We start from the raw sequence: 16,217 nt of genomic DNA on the forward strand, positions 1-16,217 counted from the left end.
AATTGGCGGCCAGAAAAACAGCCACATGAGGGGTGACATCATCGCTCAATAATCTTACAAAAACCACAGCCGCCATTTTTAATTTCTGCTCTCCCTGTGATCCTCCCAGCAGGTAAGACAACACGCGCAGACACGTGGTCGCTTTCTTCCTTCATTCTGTTCGACTTTACACCTCCCCCTGGTCTCAAAATCACACATGCGGCATTGCGGCCGCGGTCGTTTGTTACGAGCACTCCTATGGAGGGGAATTAGCTGGACTTCTTCATCTTCATCTGGGCTACTTGGGTCAGTGTCCACAGTCCTACTATCTGGCTGCGCTCCATCTTCATCCGAGCTCTCAGAAGGTGTAACAGACCTGTCGCCATTAACGTTGCCAGCAGTCCTTCCATCAAGCTGGGCTCCATCGTCATTGGGGCTCTCAGAAGAGGCGCTGGAACTATCGCCATCTGTGCTGAGGTTCTCAGCCATGTCATCACGGCAATGGGGCATAGGTCGGATCCACATTTCATCATTGGATGATTCATCACTTTCGCTGTTCGCCATTTGGTTTGTATCAAAGGTGGGCCGGACATCCCTCACATGCCGTGGAGTACCATCAACCAGCACAGCCTGCTCACTAATTATGCCGGTGATCCGTCCTCTTCTGAAACTGGTCGTACATCGGTTATTGGGAGGCCTTACCCAGACGGTGTTCCCTAACTTGTACCGTCCTTGCGTCCTCTCTTGATTAGGCAGGCAGGTGTCAATGCCTTTAACACGCACTCGATAGCAATGTATCGCATTAGCAGGTGCACTTTCAGCAGTCGCGTCATCCTTTTGTGTTGTATTGTACATATATACTGTCTCTGCAATCATACATTGCTTCCTTGCTGCTATCCTCTTCACACTTCGGTGGCACCACTCCGCTATACCATTGCCACTCGGTACATAAGCACATCTGTGTCTAAGCCGGATCCCCCACTCGTCTACAAAACGCCTGAATTCTCCGCTGCAAAAGGCTGTTTCGTTGTCAGTGAGAATCTCTTCAGGTGGACCCCGCTCGTAAAATATGGACTCTAATTGACGGATGACACTAGCCAAGTCCTTTCTTGCTAATAGTCACCAGATCACAAACCTAGTTGGTCTGCAATCGATCAATGTGAGGAAGTGCTGACCACCATAATGGGTTATGTCCATGCCTAGTCGGCTCCAATTCTCGTTGACTTCCAGCCGACCTTTCTGCCATTTGGTGGGAGCAGGGTCGATTGACTGGCATATTTGGCATTCCTTGACCACTGCTTCTACTTTGCTTTTGGACACTGACGGGTTGGTTAAGTGTACGAAATAATATGTCCGTCTCACTCCGGGGTGTCCACTGTCATGGTGTACCTTCTTGATTTTATCCGTCTCCTCAACAGAGGCAGCACATAAAGACCCTGGTTCGGCTTCTTTCTTCATTGCGTCGAACCATCTCTGGGGCACATGGGTAAGTCTATCAGCAAGATTGCAGGTTGAAGTGACAAGCACCGTATTCACCGATAGGTCGTACCCTTCCACCAACTTCCTTATTGTCTCCAACCTTCGTCTGATTAGCATTTCGGTAGCCGCCTTGGTGCGCACTCTCATTTTGCCTGTTAGTGTGTCAACTATCCAGTGGTGTACGCACAGCGAATCTGTGCGTATGCATAATTCCTTGACTTTCCACTGGAGTGCCAAGTTTATTCCTTTTATTACCGCATCCAACTCTGCCAGGTTGATGTGAGCAGCATCATCCATTGATCGCAACCAGCAGGTGTCCTCAATCACAGACCCGTTCATCTCCAATAGCGCCCCAATTGTGAGGGAGCTTGCATCCACCCACACATTTAGCCTGTCTCCCTGGACGCACTAATCTCCTTTAGCGGGGTCCTCCTGCTTGACTCTTGTGATGGTCTCCTTCAGCATGCACAGCAACAGATTGTCTGCCATTTCATCATCCCAGCCTTTGGTAACTGCACTCGCCCTCTTCTTCATGATGGCTGTCGCGGCCCGAGTCCATCCACATACTGGTAAGTGTCCCACCAGTTTTCCACACAGGGAAAATATTGCCCGCCTCGTGAGGACATGGGGCACTTCAGGAACTGCAGTTCCACACCCCCACTTCAAGGTCCCTCGCTTCTGTTGAACGCTCAACCCCAAGACATGAGCGCCATCCTCCAAGCGTTCTGGATCCTTACACATCAGTCCAAGTTCGGCTAGCTTGGTTGGCCCTCACATGTGATGACGACACAATGTCTTCATTCACGTATATGTCGTCAAGGTATGCTGATGTCCCCTCTTTTACGGTCTTATCCTGTGACAATACAGCATTGACGATCGTCTTCATTATTTGGGGCGCAACGTTCAGCCCAAAGCCCAGTCTTGTGAGGCAATACCTACTACCGGCAAACACTATTGTCTGAAACGGCAACATTGTCTCGCTAACCCGGACCTGCAGATATGCTCTTGTCAGATCCAACAGGGACACATTAGAACCCAGCTGGCGCCACTCTCGTAGTTTGCTAGCACACACATCAGCATCAGCTGTGAATGCATCAACATATGAGTTCAGTTCTCGGTAGTCCATTACTGGCCTGACTTTGGCTTTGTTGTGCTGAGCAACCGCCATTAATAGGATCAGACCCTTAGGAGGTCCAAGTTTCTTGTAGGGGTAGGGAATCAGCCAGCCATCCTCGATCCATTTGCGAAGTTCTTCTTTGTACGCCTGTGGTCGGGCACATGGTATTCAGTTATTCCATTCTGCAGTTTGACTGGTTTCCGGTTTCCCGACCACTTCCATGAGGCAGTCCAAGCCCTCTTTTGCTCGTCAATTTGACGCTGAAGTCTGGCTGGTCGATCCTTAGCGCAGCACACACTGGGGCTTTCTCCTGAAAATGTACCGCCCCCGTCGCCGTTATATAGACACCACCAAGGGCTCTGATGGCATCATATCCTAGGAGCAGGTCAAAATTCAGGGTTTTTTCGAGCACTACCAGCGCCTCTAGCTTAGCAGAGCTTATATTTTTGGTCCGAATGTTTACATTGCCCACCCCGCAACATGTGTGCGTCTCTCCACTGATGGTAATCACTCTGACGTTCTTCTTTCTCCAAGTGTGGCAGAGATCTGCACATACGATAGTGCAGGAGCACCCGGAATCGAGGAGTGCTGAGCACAGTGTTTCGTCGATATATATATTTGGATGACCGGCAGCGTCTCATTTAATTTCTGTGTGGGGAAGAGGTCGATGCTGACACCTTGTACCCGGTTCCGTTTCCGGACACTCTTGAGCTATATGGCCAGTTTCCTCACACTGGTAGCAGTGAACAGCCGTTGGTTGTTGCCGGCAGTTCCTTGTAATGTGGCCCTGTTCATTGGATCTGTAGCATATGATTCCACCACGTGGACCGGGTCCCTGATACGGTTTGTTATCATTTGGTATGGACTGAGTAGCAGCAATTACTGGTTCCCTCATCTCGGAGTAATTCTTCATTACAGTCCTGGCCCGATCTACTAGGTCATTAAGGGGCAACGAATCTGCACTTGAGCTAGCTCGTAGTAGTTGCTTTGCTCCTGTCGGGAGTCCTGCTAGGAATTTGCATGCTAAGGCCCGCTCAGGCAGTCCACCAAACAACACTGTCATCTTTATCAGCTCTGCCAAGTACATGTCGACCGTTTCGCTTGAACGTAAGGTCCTTGCCTCAAGTTGCTCCCAAGCAGTGGGGGGGGGGGGGTCAATCGCAAACGCCTTGAACAGCGCCGCCTTGATTTTCTCGTAGTCCTGTTTGCCCTCATGGCTGAGCTGTTGATACACCACAAAGGCACCGCTGGACAAACACAGAGGAACAACACGTTCGAAGTTTTTTATGCCAGACAAAAGGCAATGTAATTCCACCTTTTCCACCCAGTCAAGTACCGGGGTCGATCCATCAAACTCTGGCATTAATTTGAGGTCAATTTTTTCCCCCATTTCGCTGAAATAGCTTGAATTCGTTTCGCAACTATGGCACTTGATTAACACACACGTCGAACTTCTAAAGCTTGAATTCGTTTCACAACTACGGCAGTTGATTAACACACACATCGAACTTCTAATCACACTGATGCAGTTGATACACACTGTCGTTGATCTTCTGAACATACTCCTTTTATTGTCCAAGTGTTCGTCATCAGCCAATTGGCGGCCAGAAAAACAGTCATGTGAGGGGTGATGTCATCACTCAATAATCTTACAAAAAACCACAACTGCCATTTTTAATTTCTGCCCTCCCTGTGATCCTCCCAGCAGGTAAGATGACATGCGCAGATACGTGGTCGCTTTCTTCCTTCATTCTGTTCGACTTTACAACCAGCAAAGAGTTTGAAGAATTCTGCAAGGCCCTATCCATTGAACATTTAACAACTGCAATATACCATCCAAGGCCAAATGGCCTCGCAGAGAGATTTCTTGACACATTCAAAAGAGCTTTAAGAAAACACCAAGGTATGGACACTGATGAGAAGAGTCTTGAAAATTTTTTGTCTGTATACAGGATCACTCCTAACCCAAACACGTCACCAGCTGAACTAATGTTTGCACAGAAAATAAGATCCGTATTTGACAGGATTTTACCAAATGCAACCAAGACAACAGCAACGAGAGAAAATCACTTGACAAGGTTCTACAAACCTAGTGACAAAATATTCTTCTTGAACTATAGGACTGCGAAAAGCTTTTGAGAGGAGGGAATGAGTATGAAAAGAATTGGACACATACTATATTCTGTAAGAAGTAGTAAATTTGACTGTCGTAGGCATATGAATCAGCTAAGACCTCAACACATTGATGACTACAGACATGCAGAAGACAATGAACTGCTCTTAGAGGTATTGTATGACTCTTTTAATATTCCTCTACTCACAGCACAACCTACTCCGAGAGTAGTATCTTCTACTCCAGATCAGAGAGTACCAGTTTCACCACCTGCTCCACCCCATCAAACGGTGTTGAGGAGAAAAAGTACAAGGGTAAAAAGAAAAGTTAACCGGCTGAGCCCCAAACCTAAAAACAAACGGTATTAAGCAAAATTCTCCAAGGAGAAATTGGCTTGGGGAGAGGTGTTATGTAGAGAGAGGTAACCAACCCAGAACATTCTACATAAGGAGCCGAGTCACCGGATTATACCGGACCCTTGTAAAACAAAGACTCCCCCCCCTGAATATTAACATGCTTTGTCTCTGTGTAAATATGTAAATAAAATTCTCTTTCAGTATTCAAACCACAGTGTATATTTATTTATTCCTTTCATGGAACACTTTATCTTTGATTTTCCGTATAATAGGCCACCTTAGGCCATATCAATATGCAAAGGAGTGAAATAGTTTCTTTTCTTTTAAATGTGCGATAGTCACATCACGTCATGTTCCTATGTGTTCTTCATATGCATGGGCGTTTCAAAGCGTTGATTGCTGTGAAACGTTCCGGCTGGGCATAGTGGTTGCTACATCACTTCCTTCCTAAATGAGATGTCGTTCTTAAGGAGAAGAATAAAAATACTGCAAGTATTTCACTTGGTACAGGTAGCAAATCAGAGTAGACACTTAATGTGTCTGCCGGATTGGGTAGAAGTTGGATTTGTGGCAAAGGATACAACTCCGTGACCGGTCATGTACATCCTTGTTGATAGCGGTCCATATGAAATGTGATGTCACCAATTTCTGTGTCGCTCGGACACCTGATGTATAATTTCAAAACTGCTCATCTGTGTTGGAAAGGTATGTATGAACGTTTGTATTCAGTCAAAGCGTCGCACCAAATAAAATCGTTTTAGAAAGGCAAGGTGACTTGTTAAAAGTTGAAACTAGGAGACCACTGTAATTTGCTTAATTCCTCATGGATCTCCTGGTCCCTAGTGATATGATGAAGATCCATATCCTGAATAGACTGTAAAAGTGGGAGGAGGCTAATGGGACGGTAATTTGCTGGGTCAGTTCTTTCACCAGAATTCTTGAAAACTGGTACCACAGAAGCAGTTTTCCAACAGGCAGGAAAGCAAGATTCATTAAGGCATTTGTTGTAAAGTTTGGAGAAGATTGGAGCTACTTCGGCGGAGCACTTTTTTAATAGCACAAGCAGGATGAGATCAGGTCCACATGCTTTTGCAGTGTCAAGATTTTTTATAATGGCATGCACCTGAGAAGAGGTGATTTTCAGATCGTCAAGTGTGGAAAAGGAAAGTCTGGGATAGGGTGGTTAGCAGGGTCTAGTGTGGAGTTGGAGGCAAACCGACTGGCAAGCATGTTAGCCTTCTCGTTTGCTGAGCAAACAACTTCATGATTGTTGGAAATTGCCCATTATTTACTACACTGTTGTAGATTTTCCAGAAGTCACGGGTTCCTAATTTCTGAGCTTTGATGCATTTTTGGGTGGTTTCAGTACATTCTCTGTTAGCTGTCGCTATTTCTTTCTTACAGTTGCTTCTGGCTTCTATATACTTCTGTTTGTTTGAACTGGATTTATGTCGGTTAAATCTGTGGTACACGTGCTGCCTTTGCACGATGGCAGCTGCACATGTGAAAGTAAACCATTGGGGAGAGTGGAGCTTGCTATAAAAGTGAAAACAATTCAGAACGCATTTTCAAGGAATTAAACATGCCTCCAGATACAGCAACCGAAAAGACTCCATTGACACATAGGAATTCACGTGATTATGAGCAGCCAGATATAGAAGTGAGTGAACATACCCCACCAGCCCAGCCTCAATGATCAGGCCGTACAATAAGACCACCGAATTGACTAAAGATTGAACAATTACCTTTTACTTTTTCTTAACCTTCAAAAAAAAAGAAAGTATTTTAATGATCACATACTGAGGCAAAATAATCCTCGACCACAAAAGTGTCACAAGGGCAGTCTACCCTATCCTTTTTCCATGATAAATGGACCTTTTGGGGGGGGGGAGACGTGATGTATATATGTACACAGGGGACTATAATAGCCAGACACTGGCGAAACACTGGGAACTTCTGGCTCAGGCTAAAACAGAATGTAAATGCTAACAGCAGAGTCTCGGCTGAATAAAATCTCAAACAAAACCAGCGTTTGCGTTCTCGGTGAGAAACATTACAGGACGTAACTCCTACAGCAAGAGTTATAACCAAACAGGAAAGATAATCCATATGTTGACAGGTATCAGATTTGTTCTTTAAAAAATAAACCATAATTAAACCCGAATGGTCATCTAAAAAATTCAACGCATATCTATAATGTTCTCTGGCCATCGCTTCCACGGGACTGTTCAAGTCACAATGCACCAGTGATAGGGTTTTCGTGGCCTTTTTGTCTGGTTTTGATAGTTTGTCATTTTTACCTGCGTACAAACGTCACAGTTAAAGTTTTTTGATGTTTTTATTTTCATTCCGCCAACCACTGTCGGCAACTTTTTAATATCAGGAATATTGCAGTGTCTAAGAATTGTATACCATGTTTGTAAATCATGGCAGGCGGTTTTTGATGGGACTACGCTATTTAAATAATAGTCTTCCATTTTCTTTAATGTTGAATACAGTTCCATTCGGGTACAGTTGTGATTTATTGGGGCTAAAGTTTATATTTGCCTATTGTTTAATGGCAGCTTGTACAGAAAATATATTTTGTATAAATTTTGTGATTAGAAGAGCGTTTTCTAGAATACAGAAACAAAGTTCATCCATATTGTTCCTTAGTGAGATTTTAGCATCGCCTCTTTTCAAAATGATATCTTTTACTCGACTGCCGTCGGCGTGTTCTACAAAATGATTCTGAGGCTTCGTAACCACGTGCCCTTGCATCACAATGAATAAGAAAATTGTTACTGTTTGTTGAAGCGTCAAACGTACATGAAAATAAGAATGTATGTTCGCTACCGAAGCTCTCCATATTTTTAATGGAGTCTCCTTTGAAAGTCCTGTACCTACACTGGAAACTCTTGTGATTAGGTCGGCCACTATTATAGCAAATAATTTTTGTATTTATCTTAGGAAAAAAATTGTCTTTTGGCAAAGTTGCGGTTTTTATTCTAGGCATGGGTATAATTTAATTTAGTTGTTTTTATGTGTGCATTTTTAAATTTCATGATATTTGTAGATTCATTTTTTTCTTTGATCATTTTCTTAGTTTCCTTGTAACTTGTGAGTGCCACCTTAAATTGATTAAAAGTCATGGGTGTTTCTTTCTGGGTTATCACGGTGGTAAATGGCTTTAAATCAGTCGGTAATCCTTTGATGACCATGGAGATTAACTTGCAGTGGTTTTGACTCTTATAATATAATCTGTAATTGTTTCGGCTTCTATTCATTTTAGAGAGCTCAGCTCAGTATATAAAGAAATAATTTTGGGTTTTCCTTTCGATAAATAGTGCTCTCTTAATATGTTCAATGCTTTGAAGCCATTGTCCAGGGTTTCTCTCATTACCAGTGATAGATTTTCGTCATCTAAGCACTGTATTAATTCCGCAAAGACAGTTGCATTCTTTTCAATGAAGTCAGAGTTGTTTCTGTTTTCAGGTTGTGCCTGAAGTACTTTGTGTAGCTTTTGAATTCGTAGATATCCTAAAAATTTCAATTGTCACAATTCGAATTTGGATTCGGATCCATCGAAATAAAGTCTCATGTTGGGCCCATAACCTCTTGAGTTGTAAGCCAGGTTTAGTTTCAGAACAGTTTCTGATAGTAGTTTACAAGTCCTGGAGTTCACTGGTTCTCAGTAGACACAGCAGTTTCAGTTGTTCTATACAAGTCCTGGAGGTGAGTGGTTCTTAGTAGACAGAACAGTTTCTGATGGTTAGTTGTTCTATACAATCCTGGGGTTAACTGATTCTCAGTAGACAGTTCTTGAGTTGGAAACCACAGAGCAAAAGATTCTTCCCGTGTTGACACAAAGAAAACATATGCAAAGTTGCTGCAGAAAAGGTTTAATTTTTATGGGCCAATTCTGGTTTCTGATTGGTTGGTAGCAGAATGTGAATTAATTTGATTCGTCAGCAGCATCGTTTATAAATAGAATCTCCCGACTGTCAGGGACCATACTCCATTATAACTCAAAAATATTGCAACATTTACCTTCAAAGTCACTTCTTACACCAGTGAATTATCAGTTTTTACAGAGAGGTCACATGTATATTCAACTTTAGGAGAGTCGTTGGCAAGGTTAGAGGAAAATATGCTGTTTCGGGGTGTTGCACTTATGCCATGACCCTGGTCTCAAGACAACAGTTTGTTAGTTTTCTCTGTCTTTTCTCCAACTTTGGGTTGCTTTAGCTCTCCATTTGTTTTGGATCAGGGGCGGCATCTTTTTGGCGTTCATCTCATTTGCCCCGGTCAAAGCAACCATTGCCAATTTGACTAGCTGGTCGACGATTTAGTTCTTGACATTTGCCTAATGAATCTTTTTCGAAATTTTGTGGAAGTTTTTTCGCATCTTATTCCTCCCGCCATTCGTCTGAAGGAGATTTCTGACAATCAATTCGTTCTTTGTCTACAGGTTCTTTCAGCTTTCCATTTCTTATACTGGTGACGTTTTCTACCAGTCATAGATATTGATGTCTCCATTTTGGATTGAGATGATAAATCAGTAAAAAGTTGTCTTTCCCATGATATTTTCATAATGGTTTTTATATTTCAAAAATCACTTTCACAAACATCGTTATGCACAATTCTGAGATGTTGACTGTTTTAGCTTCCACCAGATTTTGGAAATGAGGAATAATGATGATTTCTCATTCAAACATGGTACACAAAAGATATCCTCTTTTGTGTTACTGCATGAGCAAATAGTTGCTGCATGGGCCGCTTCCTTTACTTTGTTGCAGTTGAAATTGAAGCAAAATGTAGCAGGAAAAAATCAGGAACAGATAAGAAATAGTCAGTTTCGCCCTTTGAAGAGAGAGATTTCTTGGCTGTAATAACAGTAGAGAAAGAAGGAGACTGAAAAAAGGCAGAAGAAAACTCGCTTCTCACAGATTCGTGGTTTGCCACAAAGAACAATCCAACCGTCAGAACCACCTACGCACAATCTGCAAAACACTCGCTGACTGCTTCTCAGCCTCCTGCCTTTATCGTGGCCGGGAATTATATATTTGCATAATCGCACGAGATCACATGAAAATTGCATGGGGTCAAAGCCAATAAAACCCCATGGATGCCATTTTGAAACTCTCTTCCGCTCGGCTCACAACACAACAACAGACATATGCGGGGTAAGCTCTTTATTTACCTCCATTTTGGTTATTGCCGATTCCGCTACAGAAATCGTACATGTTCCAACTTTTGAGCCTGTAGCTACTATTTTCTGTTTGTCCAACATTTTACTTACTATCTTCCCAGATTTAGTAGGATTCAACACACTTAATAAATTGTAACGTAATTTGGAAACTATCGAGTCTCATACAAGTTGCATCGTTGGTATTTCTCTTTTGGTAAGCTTACATTTAATTCTATTGCTTTTAGTTTTACACACAGATGAAGAAGACACTTTGCTTTACTTACATGATGAGACACAAAGACACACGTTTATACATTAACAATTAAAGGGGAGATAACTCTGAGTTACTCAAGAGCTTAAAATTACACGTCACCTAAACCAGACAAGACGAGGCCACATGTAGCAGTTGTAGTCTTCACTGTATCAAAAACCTAACATTGACAAATTTCTACTATATATGTATTCATGTATGTGAAAGTCTTAAGTATTTGTGATCGTTTCCAGTTTCTCTATTTCGTGATCATTTAGTTGATTGATTTACAAAACATATAGCAAACATGGACAATATAAAGAGACATTTTGATGGATCTTGGAAAAGCTGCAATGAAGAATCATTCCAAGGAAACGATTAGAAACTTCAGACGTATTTTCAGAAACTTTTATTCCCAGAATGTTTTCACAATTAGAAAATTGTAGATTTGTCTTAAGTTTTACATTCAATCGAATTTACCCTGGCAACTACTTTGGGTATAAAGCCAATACGACCAGTCGGCAGGCTGTCTGTCTTTCTTAAACTCAAACCTCCAATTGAAAACTATGTGTATATAAAAATCTCCTTTTGTAATGACAGTATCAACACATGTAACTTCAAGAAAAAGATTACCTGATGTTTTGTAACCTATTCATTTGTTATTATTTACCAATTGGAATTTGTAACCTGTTTGGTTTATGTTAACATCCAAGAGTTTACAATTCTACAATATAACACCCCTTTGTCCTGCATATTTTAAAAGATGCATATTTTACTAAACAGTTTGTACATTTTTTTCTTTCTTCTCATCTTATTTTCCTTTAAGATTTTCAACACATTGCCAGGATAAGAAAAAGCTCATACCTCATCCTTACTATTTTGGGGACCAGTCTGTACTCAATAATTACTAACTTATTTCACTTAGACCAGATATCCTTTCAGGTCTCAGGACATTTCCATTTGATGTAGGTTATATTGCCTACGACAGTTGTTGGCTGTTTCTTTCCAGCCACCCTTTTGCCATAGTAAATAGAGGCCCCTTTAGCTTTACCAACAAAACTCGACGAGTTTGCATCTGATGGTTCCTCTGATGTGTTCTCTCTTATGGGTGTTCCTAAAAACTGGGCTCCTTGTATCCTAGCCATTGATCTTATTAATCAGTATATTCATTTATACACTCACTACACTTGAGGATCAAAACAGAAAATCCCTGCTTTATCTACCTACACTGATCAACCCACAAGATATCTTCTATTGTCTATAAAAATATTTCATTTAATATACTTTGTTATATTATATATGCTTGGGTCCACGTTTAACATATAAACATGTTGCATATTGACAGCTTTTTTATTTTATTCTCCTTTTACATATAATCTTCCATGAGTGATTAGCAACATAATATTCTCTTGCCATTATAACGGTCTGGCATCATACTCTGTGTTGGAAGAGTATTCTTCCGTGTCCTTCGAAAGTTGATCATTGCAACTAGCTGAAGCTTAAAGGATGAGACCATCTGCTCCTTTGCTATCTGAGGAGTATTCTTTGTGTCCCCCATCGGTAATTACAAATAGCCTTTCCTAGATCATAGTTTCACGGAAATATTTTGGATTTTCATGCATGATGCTCCAAATACTTTACTTCACGGTGATCTTGCTCGAAAAAATCCTCAACACAACAATAAAGACTTTTTGGCAGACCACTCCTAAAATAATTTACTGTAATGAACTACGTCCTTTCTTATCTCTGTAAACTGTTTTGCGGACCATTAGAATATCTATCTTATTTCCTGTGTGTGTGTGTGTGTGTATAAGAGAATAGCATATTTCTATACACACTTTAAAAGAATATTTTTTTCACTTTTAAAATATTTTGTTCATTTTATTCTAGCTAGGGATGGAAGCAACTTAACAGATATTACAATAGTATGTGTTGCATGTTTGTGCAAATAGGATTTATTAAATACAGAGCAGCCACATAAGAAACAAAAAATGATTAAAAATAGAGCAACAACATACGTAGCAAAAATATGACTTTTCACTTTTTCTTATATTACTTAATTTTTAAGTATTTAGCTTGAAACTTAGATTTTATTTTATTAAAATATGCATTACTTTCCAATGGCCCTTTTAAATATAGGTGTTACCCTTATAAGCCTGTTACAAATACCTCAGAAGAACTTAGTCTTCCAGGGGGTGTCTAAATATTGCTAAAGATTTTTTATGAGGCTAACTTTAAAACTTCGTTTGCATTTGTCTCCTGGATGTTTTTGTATGAGCCAATAAATGTTCCTTCAGTGCAAATGAATAATTACTTACTTCACAAAATGTTATTTGTCTCTCATATGAATGTGCATATGACGCAACAAACTTGACTTCCGTGCAAAAGAAGACTCACATACTTCACAAGAATGTGGTTTATCTCCTGTATGTCTTAACATATGACGTGGCAAATCTGACTTCCGTGCAAAAGTAGAACCACATATTTCACAAGAATATGGTTTGTCTCCTGTATGTGTTCGCATATGACGCAACAAATGTTCCTTCCGGGCAAAAGAATAACCACATATTTCACAAGAACATGGTTTGTCTCCTGTGTGGGTTCGCATATGAGTCAACAAAGTTGACTTCTGTGCAAAAGAATAACCACATATTTCACAAGAATATGGTTTGTCTCCTGTATGTCTTAGCATATGACGTGACAAACCTGACTTCCGTGCAAAAGAAGAACCACATACGTCACATGAATGTGGCTTCTCGCCCGTATGTGTTTGAATATGATTCACCAAACTCGACTTCCATGCAAAAGCAGAACCACATACTTCACAAGAATGTGGTTTGTCTCCTGAATGTGTTAGCATATGAGACAACAAATCTGACTTCCGTACAAAAGACGAACCACATATTTCACAAGAATGTGGTTTGTCTCCTGTATGTGTTACCATATGACGCAACAAATGTTCTTTCTGTGTAAAAGAAGAACCACATATTTCACAAGAATAAGGTTTGTCTCCTGTGTGTGTTCGCATATGAGTCAACAAATGTGATTTCTGTGCAAAAGTAGTACCACATACTTCACAAGAATGTGGTTTGTCTCCTGTATGTCTTAACATATGACGTGACAAATCTGACTTCCGTGCAAAAGCAGAACCACATATTTCACAAGAATGTAATTTGTCTCCTGTATGTGTGAGCATATGACGTATCAAATGTTCCTTCTGTACAAAAGAATAACCGCATATTTCACAAGAATGTGATTTGTCTCCAGTATGTGTGAGCATATGACGAAACAAATGTTCCTTCTGTACAAAAGAATAACCGCATATTTCACAAGAATGTGGTTTTTCTTCTGTATGGGTATGCATATTATGCAACAAATGCTCTTTTTTTCAGAAGAAGAACCATATACTTCACAAGGATGTGTATTGTGTCCAATATTTGTTTATATATTATTCTACAAAAAATGTGCCACAAAAGATTAAATGCACCTGATTGTATTATGATTATTGGCACACTTTTAAATTGGTCCAATATAAAAAATTTAAAAATATTTTAATGGAAGACTGACCTTTTTATCAGTTCCAATTTGCCTCTGATTTCAATTTTACGAATTAGAAAGAGCTTTTTCATCTTTAGATATTAAAAAAATATTTTAATTTTGATAATCATTTTAGATGTCGGATTTTTTGTATTCATTAAAGTTACACTGCTATTTGATATTTTAGCAAGTGTTATATTAAATAAGACACATATACACAAGACAAGAACAATTGTTTTATACAAAAATTTTAGCAAATTTGATAAAACGTAGTCACGTTTTATGAAATCACGAGACAACTGCTGCAGCAAATTATGATTCTCTCCTTCCGGTCATTTTAACATTAGGAAATTTATATGAAGAAATTTCCAATTATTTTATGACGTTTTTAAATTGGCAATGAAGCAAGGTCCATTCATATCCAAAATGAAATTCTTTTTATGGTGGCAAATTCTGAAAATATAAAATAAATTTATTTCATGTTTCATGTTGTAAAATTGAGTTTCTTATATTGATTTCTATGAAAAATTCTATAAATCGTTTATTGATGAAATGTAATAGAGTAGGTGAAGAATAAACAGTGTGTCCGGTATAAGAATGAATGTACGCCCCACCCCCATTAAAAACTTTTGGTAAGTATACAGCAAAGTTAACAGGCTTAAATAATAACATAAAAATTTAGAAACTTATTCTGTATTTTCAACTAACAAAAATAAACAAAAAGTATTGGAAATAATTCTAAAAACTGTATGAACACACAGAAAAGACAAAAAATACAGAAATAAATATGAGAAGACTAAAAAGAAGAAAAGTAAATAGCATGGCCCATAAAAATCTTATGAGAAATTGTGCGTAAGTTTTGTATAAAAGAAGAAAAAAAGACAGAAGAGGTAGTCCATTAAATATTCTGTATGAGCTTATATGATGTAAATATTATGAAAATCAATGTTGTATACTGTATTGTTTTAAGCATTTGTAAAGGAACACTTATACTGTTTACTGTATTGTTTTAACCATCTGTATACGGTATACTATATTGTTTTAACCATTTGTAAAGCAACAGAAAATGATATTCTCTTATTCAAAAATCAACCCTATGAGATTGGATGGCCTTATCAAAGGGAACCATTAATATTTCATAAAATGAAAACAAAAAGGCTAATGTCAAATGTATCTAGTTACCCAAATACTAACGGTGAAGTAGCAAAATTAGTAGACAATATAGAGAACTTCCCAGTTACGAATGGGGTCAGTGGTATTAGAAAATAATTAGAAAGAAAAAGTTTTGCTATTCCCTGCAACAAAGACATAATTTGGATTTTGATGCTCCTAGGAATTGATTTAAGATTTTACTATAATGACTGAATGCAAATATGTGCAAAATCTACATAAGATAATGGCTATTAATCTGTCGATAATAAATGTATGTGTTGCATTTGCAGTGGTAAACTTATGATACTTTTCTTTTTTTTACATAGGGGTCACCACTTATCAAGGCCCGGAGGCCACTCAGGGATAAGGGTTATTGCGTGTACAATAATCAACAAAATAGTATTGTAGTAATCATTAGTATTGGAGATTTGATAAAGTGTCTTACTTAAGGGGGAGGTTTGTCAGGAATTTGTTTATGTTGGATTTGAAGACATCCAAGTTGTAGTCAGGTGGGAAACAGGTGAACGGAAGAGAGTTCCACAATCGTGCACTTCTGAGAAAGAAGCTCTGCTCATGGAATCTACATTTTAATTTAGGCACAGATAAAGGCACAGATAAAGAGTGGGGAAAATTATTGACAGTAGTTTCAGCCAGACGGGTGTTTCTCGTGAAAGATTGGTGAAGGGGACAAGAGATTGGAGCTCAGACGAGCACTTGCCATGGAAATAACGATAAAACAAAGACAGGCTCGCAATGTCTCTTCTGTGGGAGAGAGGTTGCAGGGAAGAGAAAAGGGCATCCCCCACTAAACCATGAAGTCTATTTTGTACTTTGTCAAGGCAGTATAGACTGTTTTTAGCAGCTCCTGCCCAGATTTGGCAGCAGTACTCCATTCTTGGACGTACTTGGCTTTTATACAGATAGAGAATTGCATCAGTAGTGAGATATCTTCTGGAGCGGTAGAAGGATCCCACCATTCTCCCAGCGTCCCTGGCAACAGATTTGATGTATGTGTTCCATTTCAGATCAGGAGTAAAGGTCAAACCCAGAAGCTTGTCAAAACA

General features: G+C 39.7%; 1 long non-coding RNA gene across 1 annotated transcript in view; it reads right to left on the bottom strand.

The window, feature by feature from the left end:
- Nucleotides 1-10,858: 10,858 nt before the first annotated feature.
- Nucleotides 10,859-16,217, bottom strand: part of LOC145292230 (uncharacterized) — a 60,691-nt gene continuing 55,332 nt past the window's right edge. Inside the window, exon 4 of the long non-coding RNA XR_013869577.1 lies at nt 10,859-14,454. This is a non-coding gene — a long non-coding RNA (uncharacterized LOC145292230). The remainder of the gene's footprint in view (nt 14,455-16,217) is intronic.

Source organism: Euprymna scolopes, chromosome 13 (genome assembly GCF_053919585.1).
Source record: "Euprymna scolopes isolate OS-2025 chromosome 13, ASM5391958v1, whole genome shotgun sequence".
Lineage (NCBI taxonomy): Eukaryota > Metazoa > Mollusca > Cephalopoda > Sepiida > Sepiolidae > Euprymna > Euprymna scolopes.